The sequence below is a fragment of the Pinus tabuliformis genome, chromosome 9 (genome assembly GCF_031772625.1).
Source record: "Pinus tabuliformis cultivar Carrire ecotype Pingquan chromosome 9, CPIR1, whole genome shotgun sequence".
Classification (NCBI taxonomy): domain Eukaryota; kingdom Viridiplantae; phylum Streptophyta; class Pinopsida; order Pinales; family Pinaceae; genus Pinus; species Pinus tabuliformis.
The window spans coordinates 824,877,732-824,895,670 of NC_142307.1; the positions used below are offsets into that span (position 1 = coordinate 824,877,732).

Below are 17,939 nucleotides of genomic sequence, written 5' to 3' on the forward strand. Positions count from 1 at the left end.
GCTACTCTGTCCTATCTAAGTTTTGTTACTATAATGTTTTTAACGATGTTTGCTTCATATATCACTGGTTTGCGGCACAATGCTATGATAGTATGTCTGCTCTTCAGAAAAATCTCCCATTGTGAGGTGAGGTCCTTATTATAGGTCCTAGGATCATGTCACTCCTTCCAAATTGGGAATTTTGTTAAATGATGTGTTAACTGAGAGTTAGACTTTCTTAGTGTGAGAAGCCTCGATTAACTTATCAATTGAAAAGGGCAATATGCTTTCATAAATAAAGCTCAAGTAAGGTTGTCGTTTCTGCAAATTTTCAGGGCGTTTGTTTGTTCCAGTGATTTTAGGGAATAGGCACACGTGTGCCTATTTGAGAGCCCAGGGGGTTAGCTCAAATGATTGATGCCAATGTTCGTGGGAATTTGGTTAGTTCTGTGATAGCGTGTGCCCGGTTTGAAAACCCATGGGTGAGGTGCACTATCTATGCTGACAGCTTTACTAGGGATGCCATCCATAAATATGGGGAAGCATCCCTTGAGTTTCCCTGCAAGGTTTTCCTTGGAAAAAAGGACATGCCTATCTAAGCTAGCAGAATGCACATGCAAATCGTGGGAGATTCTGTTATGGATTCCATAACTATCTGCCGGGGCCTAGAAATATTATGATGTTTCATGATATACTCGACACTACTGAGGGACTGATTCTTAAGCAACAAATTATAAATGTATGAATGAGAGGTCATCATTTAGAGTGCATGTGGAAGGCAATTGCAATTGACCATCTCCATGATGATGAAATTCCTTAGCCTTACACTGATCAGCATTATAGTGACACGAAAAGCGGGAAAAGGGTTTTTTCAGGACCAGGTCATAAGTGTGAATTTAAGCAGTATATACAATACCATATAGAGTTTTACAGATCCATATACACAGCGGGTGTAATATGTATATTACAATAACATATCTAAGGCATATAATAGCCTTAATAAAATAATGTTATCAAGTTGGCTCTCTGCCAGAAGACATTATTTTAACATGCTTATTCCTTCGAAAGTGTATTTATTCATCAATTTAATGTCTATTACGTTATTATTTACAACTACTTTATGTACGTATCTGTTGTGCATATCTTGCTTGCTTTTTATGCTACACTGGGTACTGCTGATGGTGCCATTAGTAAATTTAAACTTGTTCAGTCTGGCATTCAAAATTTACTCCATTGACTTTGAGCATGTGTGTAAATCATCAGGTTACTACTTAAGATTTAAATTTTCAAAGCATTGAATTTCAGCAATAGTAGGGCTCTGAGATTTTTTTGCTGCAGCATCAAATTTCTCAAGAAATATATAGGGTTGACATATTAGTATTTCTGCTACAATTGAAAGAATTTAGGTTTGTAATATTCTTTTTTTTTCTGTCAATTGTGCCAACACACACTTACAGTCTAGCACAAATATTGTGGATGTAATTTTCTGTTTTTCGGTAATCCATTGTGTGTGTGTATATACATATTTTATTTCATTTAAAATGTAATTTGGTTGTTTACTTTTTTTTTTTGCAAGAATAAAATAACATTTTTTGATTTTTAATAACTCTGCTTGAGATGGTCTAGACTGCGCATGCAGACACACATACAAAAAATGCAGTGTGTTCCTTATAAACAATGGAGCTCCCATGACTCCAAAATATCTGTCATAACTTTTTGTACTACATTTACTGACAGAAGTACTCATCTTTCTCTTATTTAAGGACTGTTATGGATCTCTGACAGCAAAAAACCCAGGCAAGTGGGTTACTGATTGAGATAAATTTGAAACTGTCATACTTAAAAAGACAATAGAAACTAGAGCAGTGCACACTCTGTAAACACTTGAGAGTTAAGGAAGCAAATTTATGCACCTGGAGTGGTTGCAGGAGGGTTATGATCCTCCTTTTCAATGTAAACCAGTTTGAACATGATCTCATTGAACAGCATATTCAGTCTCAGATACAGACACTTAGCCATCTCCTCAAATAAGTCCTGTTTGTCCTTGATGCCCCGAGTTGGTCTGCAATAGCCAAGTCCAACTCTCACTTTGATGTCCATGGCATCTCTTTCTTCTGGCAGCTCCTTCAGATTCCCTTTATTATACCTGTCTTTCTTCAAATAAAGTCTCCATCGAGCAATGGACTGGTGGACCTCCTGTTTCATGGCTGTGGCTACCATGTAGATACTTTGGTGGGGATGAGGCTGCTTGGGATCTTACGTAAGAAGATCCTGTTCCTGCATGATTGCCTTCTGGCTTTCTGCATCTGCTTGTAAAAGACTTGTTGTCGCCTAGGATGCACACCTAGATTAATGTGGGAAAAGTCCCTAATCCCACTAGGTGTGGCCTTAAAGGTGAAATGCTCGGAGAAGGGGCTGCTACTTATTCCCAACTCTCTCCGTTTAGGTTCTCTCCTAGTTAAACCAAGAGGGGTGGTCCCTAAAGATAACACTAAAGGAAAACTTGTTAAGGATAACAAGGCCTAGGAGTTAATAGGCAAGGCAATCACCATTCAATATAACTTGAATTTAGAGGTAATTAGCAAGTATGGATGTTTATGAGCATACAAGAATCAACAATTTAGATAAAAATCAATTATTATCACTAGATATCCTGCAAGACAAATTATGATTAGACCAGTGCTAAATGTATGCTTGCAAGAAATATATGCTCAAAGGTAAATTATGATACTTGCAAATGAAAAGTGATCTTCAAGCTACAAGAATGAGAAGCTGCAAAACACGTGTTAGTGAAAGAAGATTATATACAACTTAGAGATATGAGCAACAAGATTTGCGAGAGAATAAAGCTTGTACTTCAAAAGAGATGCTCATGATAGACAATTAACATGAGCACATGAAAATGAAATAGGCAAGTACAAGAATATGCAATGAAAGCTTGCAAGTAAATTATAAGTTCATAATCCAAATTGCACAATAACCAGTGCAAAATGAGAAAATGTTATCAGTGAATGTGTGAATCAAGTGGTTTTGGTAAATTTTATTATATGCCTAATCTAAGTACGACTTCCCCTCAACTCCTTCAACTTGGTAAGGACTAGCGGGTACTTGCAAGAAGGCTAAGTGAGAAGGCTAAGGCCTCATTAACGATACCTTCTTAGGACTTCAATACAAGCCGTGTGCCTTCGTTCCTACAAGGGACTCGGCCACAAGAGAACCGTGAGGTCACACGTTTTAGCCTTTGACCCAAACTCAAATTTAGGAAATTGAATGACAATTAGGGAAAGTTAGGGAAGGTTGTCGAAGATGTCTATCAACCAAGCTTATGCTTCTAGGTAAAATTTAGAAAATGCAATATGCAAATTAGATCTAAAATGGAAATTAGTTAATTTCTTAAAGTGAGATACAATTAGAATGAAATGCTTCAAGAGTGAAATATCTTAAGATTTACCAATAGCAAAATACCATTCCACTTATATGATGAAATTAACAATTAACACTTTGAGCACAAATTATGATATTAATATGAGATTAGCTTATGCCAATGACCAATGAAGCAAGCGAAAATTACCCAATGAAGCAAAGCAAATAAGATCAATGACAATGAGATAGAGCAACTTCAATGGAGATGCCAATTAGATCAAGGGACGGGTAGTTAACGAAACTCTTTAATGAAATCCAAAGAAAATTATTTCAAGCTAATGTTGAGTGATCAAACTACTTGCAAAATGATATTAGATCTAGAAATGCTAATGTGACTAGATAATGAAATGAGCAAGAAAACTATTCTAAACTAAACTAGCAATGCAAAATGAACAAAGTTGAGATTAGATCTAATGACTAAGCTAACCAAAAGAAATGAAGCTAGTTAGAGAGTCGAGACTAGCTACCCAAGAGGTCCTCCTACCAAATGAGGAGATAGGGATACCAAGGGGAAGAAACCCCAAGAAACCCCAATGACCAGTGAAGCAAGCGAAAATTACCCAATGAAGAAAAGCAAATATGATCAATGACAATGAGATAGAGCAACTGCAATGGATATGCCAATTAGATCAAGAGACAAGTAGTTAACCAAACTCTTTAATGAAACCCGAATAAAATTATTTCAAGCTAATGTTGAGTGATCAAACTACTTGCAAAATGATATTAGATCTAGAAATGCTAATGCGACTAGATAATGAAATGAGCAAGAAAACAATTCTAAACTATACTAGCAATGCAAAATGAACAAAGTTAGAGATTAGATCTAATGACTAAGCTAACAAAAAGAAATGAAACTAGTTAGAGACTAGCTACCCAAGAGGTCCTCCTACCAAATGAGGAGACATGGAAGAAAAATTTCTTTTTTATTAATATTACAAGGTGAAGCCCTCTTAGACAAGAATGAGGGCTTAGATCTAGAGGGGGGTTTACAAAGATGAGCTTCAATGATCTAATACCCTTCCTCAAAGAGCCAAGAAATTTAGGAGATTTTTTTTTACTATTTTTTTTTTTAATTTTTTTATTTTTATGATAAAATCACGAAGGAAATTCCTCCAAGCAAAATTGATAAGCTTCCAAGAAGATTTCACTTTCCCTTCCAAAAAAAATTATTTCGCTCAAGCTGCTAGACATCTAGGAGGAATTTCACACAAGAGGAAGAGATCCTCTTTAGGCTTGCGACCAAGGGAAAAATGGCTAAAAGTGAAGACGACTTCCACAAAAAAGCTATCTTAATTTTTCCAAGCCTCAAGTGGTGCTTCTTTCCAAAATCGAACTTGAATTTCTCCTCAAAAAAAGAAAAAAATTGCTTAAACGCTTCAGAGGATTTTTGCTCAAGAGGAAAGGAGAAACCTCTCTTATGCTTGCGGCCAAGGAAGGAGGCTTCGAAAATGAGGACAACCTCTCCAAAAAAATTTCGATATGATTTTCCAAGCTTCAAATGATGGATCTCTTAAAAAATCGAACTTGAAAAACCCTTAAAACCCTAGCCATATAGGATCTACGTAGGAGAGAGGAGAGGGTTTGATCAACGAACAAGTGTTAGCTTCAAAAAATTAATTGTCTCTTTCATCCTCAAGCTTCCACCTGCAATAATTTTTTTTTATGAAAATTCTTCAAGCCAAACCCTTGATCCTTTCTTCAAATTTGCGCAAACACAGAGAGGAGATCCAAATATATACAAAATAAATGTAAATTATATACAAATGGGGGTATAATATATACAAAAAATTACAGATCTTCTAGCCCAAAGAGTACGAGGACACCTCCAATCTTGGGTAGTAAGAAACAAGCTCTAAAATAGTTAGATTTGACAAATAAAGCACATAAATAAATGGATTTGAAGATTTAATGATAATATTCACAAGCTATGGGAAGGAAACTCCCTTCAAAATAGAACATATGATAAGCCTTTGAGAGAGATCTAAGTGGGTTCTTCCACTTGCCTTGAGAGTTGGTTGGTTCAACCGAAAACTTCCCCAAACGCCCAAGATATGATTCAGAAAATAAAATCTCTACACACTTTTGAAAGATAATGTTAGATCCAGAAGGGATTAAATAACACAATGAAAAAGAAGACTATGGGTTCAACCGAAAACCCACTAGCGGTTCTAGATCCAAAGTGTTTCTCTATTCCAAATATCAATGCCAAATAATTGTACATCAATAGATCCAAACTATGGAAATTGGAAATAACAATTTAATTATTTACCAGTAGAGCATTAAGAACAAATGAATCAGGCCCGCAGGGGTTTGGTCTCGTGGCTAGCGGACGGTCTGCTAAGTCGTTCGTGCCGCTGTGCAGGTCACGAGTTCAAGTCTCGTCTTAATTGAGGGCCGTTCCTTGCGGGCTAGGCGGTTCCTCCTAGAAGTTATAGTGGCAGCAAGTGGGATTCGACCCCATTTAACAAGAGTATGATACCACCGCCGTTGTCGATTCCGCTAGTCAACAAAAAAAGAACAAATGAATCGGAAAAATATTACCATAGATGTAGAAGTTAAACACCACAAAGATTTAACCCCAAAGACTTTCTTTTTATTAGCTCAGAAAAAATTTCAGTACAAAGCAGAGCTTCGATAGCCAAGAGCTTGATTACAATTGATGTTGATTGTTCAATGAGGAGCTTAGAGCTTCCTTAAATAGAAAAATGAGAGAGAGACCCCTCTCCAAGTGAAAACGGCTAGAACCAAGGAGTAAACATCTAGATCCAAGGCCAAAAAACCATGTTCCTTGATGAGCTGTGCAGATTTTGAGGAGGAAATTCGTTTGCCTTGAAGGAGATGCTTGGTGGAGAGAACAATGCCCTTGAAGTGGTTTGGACCAATGTTGCATGAAGCGGGGACGTTTTTTGGAAGCGGGGACACGGAAGCGTCATTTTCCAAAAATCTAGGAAGCGAAGTGTCTGCGGAAGCGTCTGCTATATATATATTTATATTTTTTTTGCATTTATACTCAAAACAAACATCCCAAATACCAAATTAGTTGTAGAAGACATGAAAACATGCATATTTTTGCATAAATCAAGATAGATATAGCATCCATTGTACATTAATGATTAATTATTCAAGCATCAACCATTTAGATGCATCAACCATCTAGAATCTAGATTGTCTAGCCTTTGCCTCTACCTCGATTGTCTAGGGATATTAGTCAACATTGCCCAATTTTGATCAAACTACCTAATTGGTTTGGACCACTAAAAATATTTCCCATCTTTTTTTTCTCAAAAAATCTCATTCAAAATCACCATCTTGGACCATCTCCTTTTAAAAATTCAATTTGCTGGGACATGGGCTTCTTTTCTAGACCATCGAATTTTTCCATAGGCCATCTTTTCTTGGCAAATGGAATTCCCATCTTTTTTTGACTTGACTTTAATATTTGGGAATTTCCATCTCATATTTTTTTTATCATTTTTGCTTGGAGAGAAATTTATATTTTCTTCCCATTTTATTTTTCTGGCTAATTTTTGGCTAATTATTTCCCATTTTTTGCCAAGAATTAGAAAAATGGGTTTTTGAGGGGTAAAGCCATATTTTTCCACCCTCAAAGTGTGTCTAGATAGAAAGTTGAGGTGTAGAGGTCTAATTTTGATTACTCATACCCCCTACAACTTCTCTATACATCTCTTATTACATTTTACATCAAGATTTACATGAAAAACCCATTGAGATGGGAATTTTGACCATTTAAAATTGACACTTAGACATAACCAAATTCTGTGAAATTTTATAGATGATCTAGTACGGTAATATACATTAATTATAGACACTAGGACTCACCTAAGGCTACTACCAAGCCACACTCTAGCTTTGGGTTATATTTGGGAGAAAAACTTAACCGATTATAAGTGTTGAAAAACACAAATAATGAGCTAAGGAAAAAAACTCCCTAGAGTGAACTCACTTGTCAGCATAGTCCTAGGCTACCTAGGCCTTTTACATGACTCATTTTCATCGTATGAGAATCTTTTTTACATTATCCTTGCAGGGTTGCAAAATTTGTACAACTGATTGAAGAGAAGAAGTAGATGAAATCTGATGAAGTCTGGAATTTTGGCATGATCTGACAATGCTGGAATGCTTTGACATGTGCTTTGATCATGGCATGTTGACAAAGCTTCAAATGCAATTTGAGTGGTCAACAAGACTTATACTCTTAAGTTCCCTATTGAAGCCCTTGTTCCTTAACTTTGCCAGGGTTGTTGTAGAAGAGCTACCCCTCTTGCTCACGTGCTTTCTCTTCTCACTGCCCCTAGACATTATCAGAAACTTTGGAAATGGCGATCTCAAAGGAAACTCCTTACTTCATTCACCCATCTCGCTGCAACATGATTTCTTCAAGCCATAGCGATTCATTTTGGCCCTACAAAGAATCATTTGTAGACTGGAGATGAGAACCCTCTGGATCTCCACGATGAAGGTGAAGGAGAAAAATAAAACAATAAAATAATCCTTTTAGGAGAATGCTCTATAACAAACCTCCCAAAATAGTAAGTGGTCGAGAAGATGCATGTAACCAATCCACAGGTGTGAATACCAAGAGATATGCATGATGCAAAATAGATGGAGCACTCTAGAAGAAAGGAAGTGGTCCAACCCCAAAATTGCAAGTGGACCATCTCCAGAAGACAGATCCAAGGATATAAGAGAGAATTAGGGTTTTGACCTTGCAAAAATGCTATGAAATAATAAAATATATACCTCCATAGATACCAAGAGTTGTCTCCACAAGTGTGCCCTACAAGCATACATTTAACTATAGCAAGAAGACCAAGTAAATGCATGTAATGTGTTACGTGTAATAATCCAAGTATGCTACACGTCTCTCAATAAAATCCTCTAGAACCACCTCCAATAAAATAGCATATACGCCAATTCAAAGAGGTGAGGGCACTCTCCAATGAAGGTCAAATGATGACAAGTGTCGCTAAAATGTCCATAGAATAAATATGAGAGAGCACCTAGGTGAGGTGTTCTCTAGAAAAGTGTGCATTATAACTACCTTAACTAGCCAACAAATGATATAATATTTCAATAAGTGCACCCAATGAAGAAGTGCCAAGTTGGATAGATAAGATAAGATAATTATATTAATGTCCAATGAATGACCACAAAAGTAGGTTGATAGGATCGCTGAGTACAATGATTTCAATACAACGCATGAGAACTAAAATGTTTCCTATATAAAGAGCAACAAGTAACATAAAACCATGCAATCTATATGCTAGAACATGGAAAAACACTTGAATCTAAGCGTAGGTGGCCACAATGGGAGGGAGTTGTAAAGAAGGAAAGGATCTAGGGATTGGGTCTTGGTCCACTAGATCGATCTCTCCTAACATTCAAGGTTAAAAGAAGAAAACTTAAGATCAATATCCAGGTCAAACCTATGTGTTGTTTCATAATACCATCAACAAATCCCCTGACCATGCACACAAGAGAGAGTGTGCCCTAGAAGAATGTGCCAACCTCTCTATCAATAAAATAATCATAAATGCCTTTGAGACTATGTTGAAGGGAAGAATGCTTCATAATAAAGTCTCAAATAAACTCCAAACAACACCTTTTTGTTAAAATTTCCTTGAAACTCTGCAACTACTTATGAATTATTGAAAACAAGGCAACTAAAAATTGAAACCAGATTTACTTTCACCAAGATACAAAGTTTCTTAACAATCTATAAACAACGGAAAAACAACAGAGATAAAAAACACACAGACACAAATTGACACACTTGTTTACCCAAGAGACCCAAATGGGAAAACCTACTTTCTTTGTTGTGGTATTTTATTGATTGTTCTTGAGTAATTGGACTTATTACAAAGCAATCTGTTTTTGAGAAAGTGTTCTGCTTCTTCTCACTAATCTTGGCTGATGCAATTGATCTCGGCCTGCCTTGATCACTGCTTGATCTTGGCCCTCTAGCCACACAATTGTTCCCCTGTTGAATGGCCTTGACTTGCCCTGCTTCTTGCCTGATCCTAGCCCCAATTTCCTTGTGCACTAGGCCTCCTATTTCATAATGCACAAGAGGCCCTCTTCTTTAGTTCAAATCACTATTTCATTGCACACTTGTGATCTCCTAATTCTTAGGACATAAGATCCTCAAATCTGCGCACACAATCTCCTAAAGCCTTGCGCACAATTGATGCTCAATTTTGCGCTCTCCACAATCAAAGATGATCTCACAAGCTTGTGTAAATTATGTGCCTTCGTCCTCCTCTTTATAGACCCAATTTGAGCATGCAAGGAAGGCATAGTTCAATTTTAGTAGTCGAGTTCTAATAGTGAGTTAATTGAGAGTTCAACTGATTCTTTCTCCAATCAACACTTGGAGTATTAACTCGTTCTCACTTCAATCAAGACTGAAGACTAACTTGTTGATAGGTGGTTGTCATTGATGTCAAACCAAGAAGCACCTGGAGGTGCCTTGCCTTTTGTCAACTAATATGACATGGCAATTCATGGTTTTTTGTGTCCAGATCATCCCTATTGGATTCTCCTCATTGAGTTGTTTCTGGTGGTATGTAGCATGCTACAAGGCCTCATAGTTTGTAAGATATTCTCATTTCAAAATAATGCCCCCATCATGTGAACAATAACCCCAAAGTCAAAAGGTCAAAATCATGACAGGGACTTAATGTTTTTTGTTGAGTCCCAATCTTAAAGCTCAAGTGAAAAAAAGAAACCAAAGGATAATTGGGCAAGTCAAAGGTTAAATCTAGACAAGGGTTTGAAGGGCATTGGATTTTATTAATAAAAAGAGGTAAATCTCTCATCCTCAAAAGATGGACAACCTACTCTTGGGCCTTAATCTAAACAAAGTTTAAATATCAAAGGGAAAATCCCTCCCTGAACTTTCTCCAATGTTCATCTCTTTGAAGCCCCTTCTATCAAAATGATAAACTATAAAAGGAGGCTTGTTGTCGCACAAAATGTCTAGGCACCGCGACAAGAACTTAGATCGGGGGTTGTCACTCTGACCCCCAATCTCTCCGTTTACGCTGTCTCCCTACAATAGACTAAGGGGGGTAGACCCTACTGAGATGGAATGAAGAAGGACTTGTTGGGAACCAAACAATTCGGGAGACACATTTGAGCGACCAAATACTTGTTTAGATTTAGCAAGACTTAAATGATTTGATTTAGACAATTGATACCAGTGCCTTGTGGAGTCAACTATCTTGCTAAGAAATTTAGGACGAAGTACAGGATGAACGACTGCTACTAAGGAAAATATTATTATGAGATGAGATGCAAGATGCGATTAGCAAAGGGAAGAGTGAATAGTCTCTGAGGTAAGATCGTTTATGGTTCAAGTACTTAATATTGATTTGCCTTAGGACAAGAGCACTTAATGAAGACAATCTTACACAAGACTAATGCAAATAGGATACCAAGATGCCAAAGATGTAATCGTTCAAGTAAATAACGCCTCTTAAAAAAAGATCACTAATATGCCAAGGTTAACCATAAACCAATGATATTAATGTCAAGAGAATTAGAGAATTAAATCATTTACCCAACCTAAATGACAATTCTTCAAGATCAACAATCTCCTTGGGATTTTTCTAAGATAATGCCAATGATTTCTCAATACCAATTATGCAAATGCTCAAAATTTACAATTTTCCACAAGTCCATGATAGAATACTCAAATAAAAAAACTGATCACAAATACTTGAAAATTCTCAAAACTAATTATTCAAGAAATATCTAGTAATCCAAGTAAATAGATCCAGACTTGAGTTAATTTCCTTCTTAGACAGTGAGCGATCTCAATAATTATGAAGCATTAAAACCAATAATCACAAGACTTAGCTGAAGCATGCAAATAATGAAGGCCTAAGCATTTAAATTTCCACAATTTAATATCCAAGATAACAATGAAATTTAGATGATAATTAATGCTAAACACCTCTTTAAATAATTCTGGAAATTCTTAATTTTTCTAATGTTTCATATCGAGAAAAATATATCTCCTCCTATAGTCAAACTTGGAGAAATTTAGAAAATTATATGTTGCCTTGACCATAGAAACCCTTAACACATAAACTCAAGAAATAACTTAGATTAAAAATTTGTGTCACACTTAAAATTCTTTTAAAGTTTAATTATGATAATGGTTATAAAGTAAAAAAGATTGATTTTTTAAAGGGGCCAACGCATAATTTTTTTTTACTGTGGTAAATGTTTATGAAGAAATCAATTTTAATTTTTTTTAAAGGGCCAAAGGCCACTTAAAAAAATTAAATCGAAAAACTTATTTTTTAGGATTGAATGAGTTAACGTGAGGAGCTTTGTACGTAGGTCGACGGACGGGCAGCGAGGGAGAGGAGCTCACGCGCAGGAGAAGAAGAGGATGGGAGGAGGCTGCGAGGAGCGCTGAGGCTAGAGAAGCAACAGAGAGAAAGGTTTTCGAAGAGGAGGGAGGTAGCAGCGAATACGGTTTCGAAGTCAAGGGAAAGGAGCTGCGAGTTGAGGATAAAGGCGAAGGAGGAAATAAGGAAGAGCTGCGACAAGGCAGCAGAGGCGTTTAATGCAGGTAGAGAGGGAGCTGTAGAGGGATAAGGGATGCGGGAGAGAGAAGGAACTGCGAGCTGAGGAGAAATGGCTGCATGCTGAGGGAGAAGGGTTAGGTTGAAGATGAAAGACGCAGGCAGAACGAGGGTTGAGTAGACAAGGTTTAGGGAATGAAAGTAGAGGAGAAAGAACTGTGTGAGGGTAAAGTGGAGAAAAAAGAAAAAACGAGCAAAGAGTTGAGGGGACGCGAAGGGAGAAAAGGGTTTCAAAATGCATGGGAGCAGAGAGCAAAAACGTAGAGGAGAAGGCTATTAGGAATGTAAGGGAAATGTAGAGAAGAAGCCAAGGATTGCCCAAAATTGTATTAAAAATAAAATTGCCCAAAATCAAAATTTTGAAACTGATATAATAGATTTTCCTTTAGAATTTACTATGAGAAACCTCAGATCTGAACCTTCAAATGACTGATTTCGTCGTTTTTTATCCCTGCAAACAAAAGTTTGAGGCTAGATCTTGCCCTCCAGGGCCTAGATCTGCCTCAAAACCCCAAATTTTCTTTGAAAATCTTCAGATCTGAACCTACACAAAACAAAAAATAAAACCCCAGATCCCACATATATACAAAAATTAAATTGAAAATCCAAATCCCAAGTGTTAGAAATTAAAAATTATGTTACAAGACTACAAATCTATACAAATAATTTACAGATCTATCAGATCTGAGTATGAGTCCGACTCCGCTGCCAGATCTGTAGATCTAAGGCTCTTTCTAGCCAGATCTAGCTATTTAGCGCAATTTTTAAGAGATAAGTAAAATGTTTAATTTAGGTACTAGCCTAGAAAATCCATGCAAGAAGAAGTTCGTCATATAATCTTAGGATTTGAAATAGGAAGGCTCCTTAGGTCTTATGTCTCGGGAGTCAGCTGGTCCAATCGAGGACTTCCCCAAACGTCAAATTTTTAAGTACAAATGATTTTTGCAAACACTAGATCAAATTGTCAGATTGATAGAGATATGAAATAACAATATAATCTTGAAGAATAAGAGATACCTGCTAATTCTATCAAATTAAAATTGCTACCTTAGATCTAATAAACTAAGCAAGATAATTGTGCAATAGATTATTCCACGAGAGCTATTAATTGACGATTTATAAATAATATTCAATAGAAGATTAAAAAAAAAATATTACCATAAAATATCGGAGAGGAACACTGCGATCAATAAAACCCCAAAGACTTTGCATTTATTATTTCAGAAATATTACAAGACAACTTCGAGAGCTAGTACACGATCTAAAAGATCGGATGAATTGAATGACAAATGACCTCTAATTTATAGATTAATTCTCCAATGGCTAGTTGGCTTGATCCTTGTCAAAGTAATCTCGATCGTTGAAAAATATTTAATTATCTTTTAATCTCCTCCGTCGAAATTATTTTATTTTTTGAAGAAATTCGAAATTTTCATTTAATTGAATTTTAATCAACTCAAAATTAATTATTTTGAGTTGATTTCCTCAAAAAATTGACTTTGACTTAACTACCAAGGCCCAAGGGTCCAAAATCTCTTGAAATTTTCAATATTCCCTTGGCCGGGGACCTCCAAAAATTAATTTCTCTGAGACCCACGAATTTTACCTTTTGGAGAATTAATTTTTTCTAGGACACAAATTAATTAAATTTTTGGCTTATAATTTTAATTTATTTTTGCCAGAAAATTTAATTAATCGACTCATGAGGGGATTAATAATTTTTCCAACCCTCAAATAATTTAGCCGTGTTGTCTACATATGAGGGACCATGCACTAACATATTTTTTTACATTAAGATATTACAATTTAATACATGAAGGGGGAACACCCGTTCGTTATAAACCCTCAGTGATTTACCCAATGTTACGATTCAAATATGATCTAGGATACCTAGTGATTTGTAATAAAATAATTTAGCCAATTAATTAAAATTATTCCCAAATCACTTTACAAAAGACTCGACTAGAACACTAGGACTTACTTAATATCTTGATGACAAAATCCACCTTAGCTTTGGGGTGAGGTTGGAGGAAAAACTCTGTTGATCAACCGTGTTTAGAAACACACATGAATCGGTGAGACGAAAAACCTCCTAGGATAAATATCGTCACCAAAAAAGTAGGCTTACCTAGGTTGTTACATACATAGACGACCTTACTAGGATCATTATAAACTTGCAGAATGGGTTTACAACTTCTAAACAATGATGGATGAAAATGATGATGAAATCTGAACGATCTCACTGTTCAATCATTATGGAATCTTCTTGCTAAAATGTATATTGCTATAGGGTAGTTGATGTAGAATGGTCAACAAGGCCTAAACCTCACCTCCAAGGTATGCACTTCAAATGAAAAATCCTAAGTGAACAAGCTCTGAAATTGATTCGACCCCTGTTTCGGAAGAGAGATAAAAAAAATAGGGTTTGGGAATTATTTTGTTTGCATTTTGGTTTGGGATTCGCTTGGTCAATTTCTATTGCAGGTAAAGCCTTATGTTCTGGATTCCAAGACTCAAGTAGCAAATTAAATGCTCCTCTTTTTGAAACTCTAATCCTCTCTGAGATTCAACACTTTAGGGCATACATCATTCAAGACCTATGGTGATATCTCTGTGGAAGTTTTATTGCACAATTCGATGACATATCCTCTACTAGATCATTGTTAGAGCAACACATGTGCAATAGAACCAACGAAGAATTCTGTTCATACATCACTATCTTTTTCTTATCAAGGAATCAAAGTGAAGGCTTTGTGCTCCATTATTTCGACCCTCATTAGGGCATCTCTGCAGGTGCAAATTAATAAGGCATTTTTTTGTGATTCAACCCTTATCTAGGGCACTTGTTTAGAACACAATTACTACAAAACAACAAAGGACAAAAGGGTTTGTTTCACTTATTTTGGTGATGGTTTCTTGAGTTTGGATAGTAGGGAATTGATGATGAAAATACGAAGCAATCCTGTTGGATTTTTCGGCCCTCCTTAGGGCATTCCTCTAAATAGTACATGACATTTAAGGCTACATCCATTATGAGCATCGAAGGTTTGCACAAGTCACAAATTACTTATGATGGGTCTCAAACATAATATCAGTCCTAATTATTGATATGAGTTAATACTTGTTTAACGTTTGTCAACTAATTGAAGCCGACCATTCAAGCATCCGTTCAAAATTTGGCTCATCACAGTGATTGTATACGTATCTAAGCCGTAAGTATTGTAAGAGCATTGATCAAATAAAGGCCTTCACAGTGAAGAGAGTTTGATGGTAGTATCAAGGTCTTATTGCACAACAACAAGGGCTTGTGTTTCATTGCAATATCTCTTGTGGCCTACACCTTGGAGCAGTGAAGAGCACATTGATCAGAGACAGAAAGCATAGGCACAGTGTCACTAGAAAATTGGAGTGATTAAAGAAATCTCTCTAGTAAGGGTAAATCTGCTCAGCAGTTGATGTTTCCATAATCACAGTCTTATGCGTCCGGTTTGAAAGCAACTTTTGAAGTACATTATGTATACATATATATCCTTTATAGTCACTAGTTTGGGATGGGCAACTTGTTTAGGCAGTAAGGGCTTTCACATCTAGTACATCAGTAATCTCAGTGGTGGTGGTTTAATTGGCAACAATTATCATTCATCTAGAAGTGGTTTTTACAGAGCAATTTCATATAGTAAAGTCAAGAAAGCACTCAAGGGTTCATCATCAGCAACATCCTCACTTTAGACACATTTTCATTGTATAGTTGTGGTTTGTAAATCCAAAGTCGTGTGAAAATTTTGTGAAGGCATTATTGGAGAGGGAATTGTAGGAGTCATTTGGTCTTAGTGGTTGTTCTTGGGACAAGGGTTTAGGTCTTAGGGTTTTGGTCAGTGGAAGTAAAGTCACTGTGTATCATTGGAAGTGGACCATTATCCCTAGTACGGGAGTCTACAATATTGTATTAAATTTTTGTCATTTTTAGGGTAGCAAGGTGGTGCAAGGGAGGTGGTTGAAGTCACCTTCAGGTTGGAGCCTAAAAACTTTTCAGGGTGGTAAGGTGGTGCTAGGGAAAGTTGGAGCTTGCTAGGGTGCTGCAACATCCTTTCAGCTGACTGCTGATAAAACCCGGGCGTTGGGCATCATTCCAGTGGGAGTTGGAGAATGAATGCTTTTCTAGAGTTTTAGTGACTTGGGACTTTCTTTTCAGTTGGAGCTAAAGATTAAAAGAACTTATTAGGAAAACATTCAATGGTTTTTGACTTGGGGTGGTCTCTCCAAAAAATTCTTGTGTCAACTGCCTATTGTTTATTTATGTTTTGAATTACTGCTGAATATTAATCGATTCTCTGAAAATATTAATAAGTTAGTAATTTCTAACAAATATTGATTTAGCCCCCTCTTAGTATTTCCAACAATTGGTATTAGAGCCGGTCCTTGTAAAATCAGTTTAACCGTCGGAGGGAGGTCATGGAGTACACCAATAATGGAGTTCCTCTGTTTGATGGGAAAAACTATGCACTATGGATTGCAAGGATGTAGGTGTATATAGTTGCACAAGGATATGATATTTGGGAAACAATCGAATAGGGCTATGATGCAAAAACCTCTTGTCCAATAGATGAAAAAGGTAGGAAACTTGCCGAATATGATGCCAAAGCCAAGAATGCCATTATGAGTGGACTCACTCAATCTGTTTATGTTAAGGTGTTGGGTTGTAAAACAACTAAGGAACTTTGGGGCAAGCTTCAAAACATATATGAAGGAGACTCAAAGGTCAAAGAAGCAAAACATCAAATTTGCAGAGCTCAGTTTGAACAATTGAAGATGAAGGAAGATGAGAACATTGTGGCTTTCTTTCTACAAGTGGATGAAGTAACAAATGCATTGGAAGGATTGGGAGAACCAACTGATAAAAAGGTTGTTGTATTAAATTTTTGTCATTTTTAGGGTGGCAAGTTAGTGCAAAGGAGGTGGTTGAAGTCACCTTCAGGTTGGAGCCTGAAAACTTTTCAGGGTGGTAAGGTGGTGCTAGGGCACGTTGGAGCTTGCTATGGTGTTGCAACATTGTTTCAGCGAACTGCTAATAAAACTAGGGCGTTGGGCGTCCTTCCAGTGGGAGTTGGAGTATGAATGCTTTTCTAGAGTTTTAGGGACTTGGGGCTTTCTTTTTAGTTGGAGCTGAAGATTAAAAGAATTTATTAGACAAGGGTTCGGTGGTTTTTGACACGGGGGGTTTTCCACCAAAAAATTGTTGTGTCAACTGTCTATTGTTTATTTATGTTTTGAATTACTACTGAATATTAATCGATGCTCTGAAAATATTAATAAGTTAGTAATTTCTAACAAATATTGATTCACCCCCCTCTTAGTATTTCCAACAATTGGTATTAGAGCTGGTCCTTGTAAAATCAGTTTAACTTCTGGAGGGAGGTCATGGAGTACACCAATAATGGAGTTCCTCTGTTTGATGGGAAAAACTATGCACTATGGATTGGAAGGATGCAGGTGTATATACTTGCACAAGGATCTATCATTTGATATTTGGGAAGCAATCGAACATGGCTATGATGCAAAAGCCTCTTGTCCAATAGATGAAAAAGGTAGGAAACTTGCCGAATATGATGCCAAAGCCAAGAATGCGATTATGAGTGGACTCACTCAATCTGTTTATGTTAAGGTGTTGGGTTGTAAAACAACTAAGGAACTTTGGGGCAAGCTTCAAAACATATATGAAGGAGACTCAAAGGTTAAAGAAACAAAACATCAAATTTGCAGAGCTTAGTTTGAACAATTGAAGATGAAGGAAGATGAGAACATTGCGGCTTTCTTTCTACAAGTGGATGAAGTAACAAATGCCTTGGAAGGACTGGGAGAACCAACTGATAAAAAGGTTGTTGTATGAAAGGTCTTGAGATCTCTTCGAGCAAGATTTAA

The 17,939-nt window shown here is 36.6% G+C and overlaps 1 protein-coding gene across 1 annotated transcript in view; it reads left to right on the top strand.

Annotated features, from left to right (window-relative positions):
• Positions 1-17,939, top strand: part of LOC149151330 (uncharacterized) — a 99,139-nt gene that overhangs the window by 63,339 nt on the left and 17,861 nt on the right. The gene's annotated exons all lie outside the window — the stretch shown is intronic.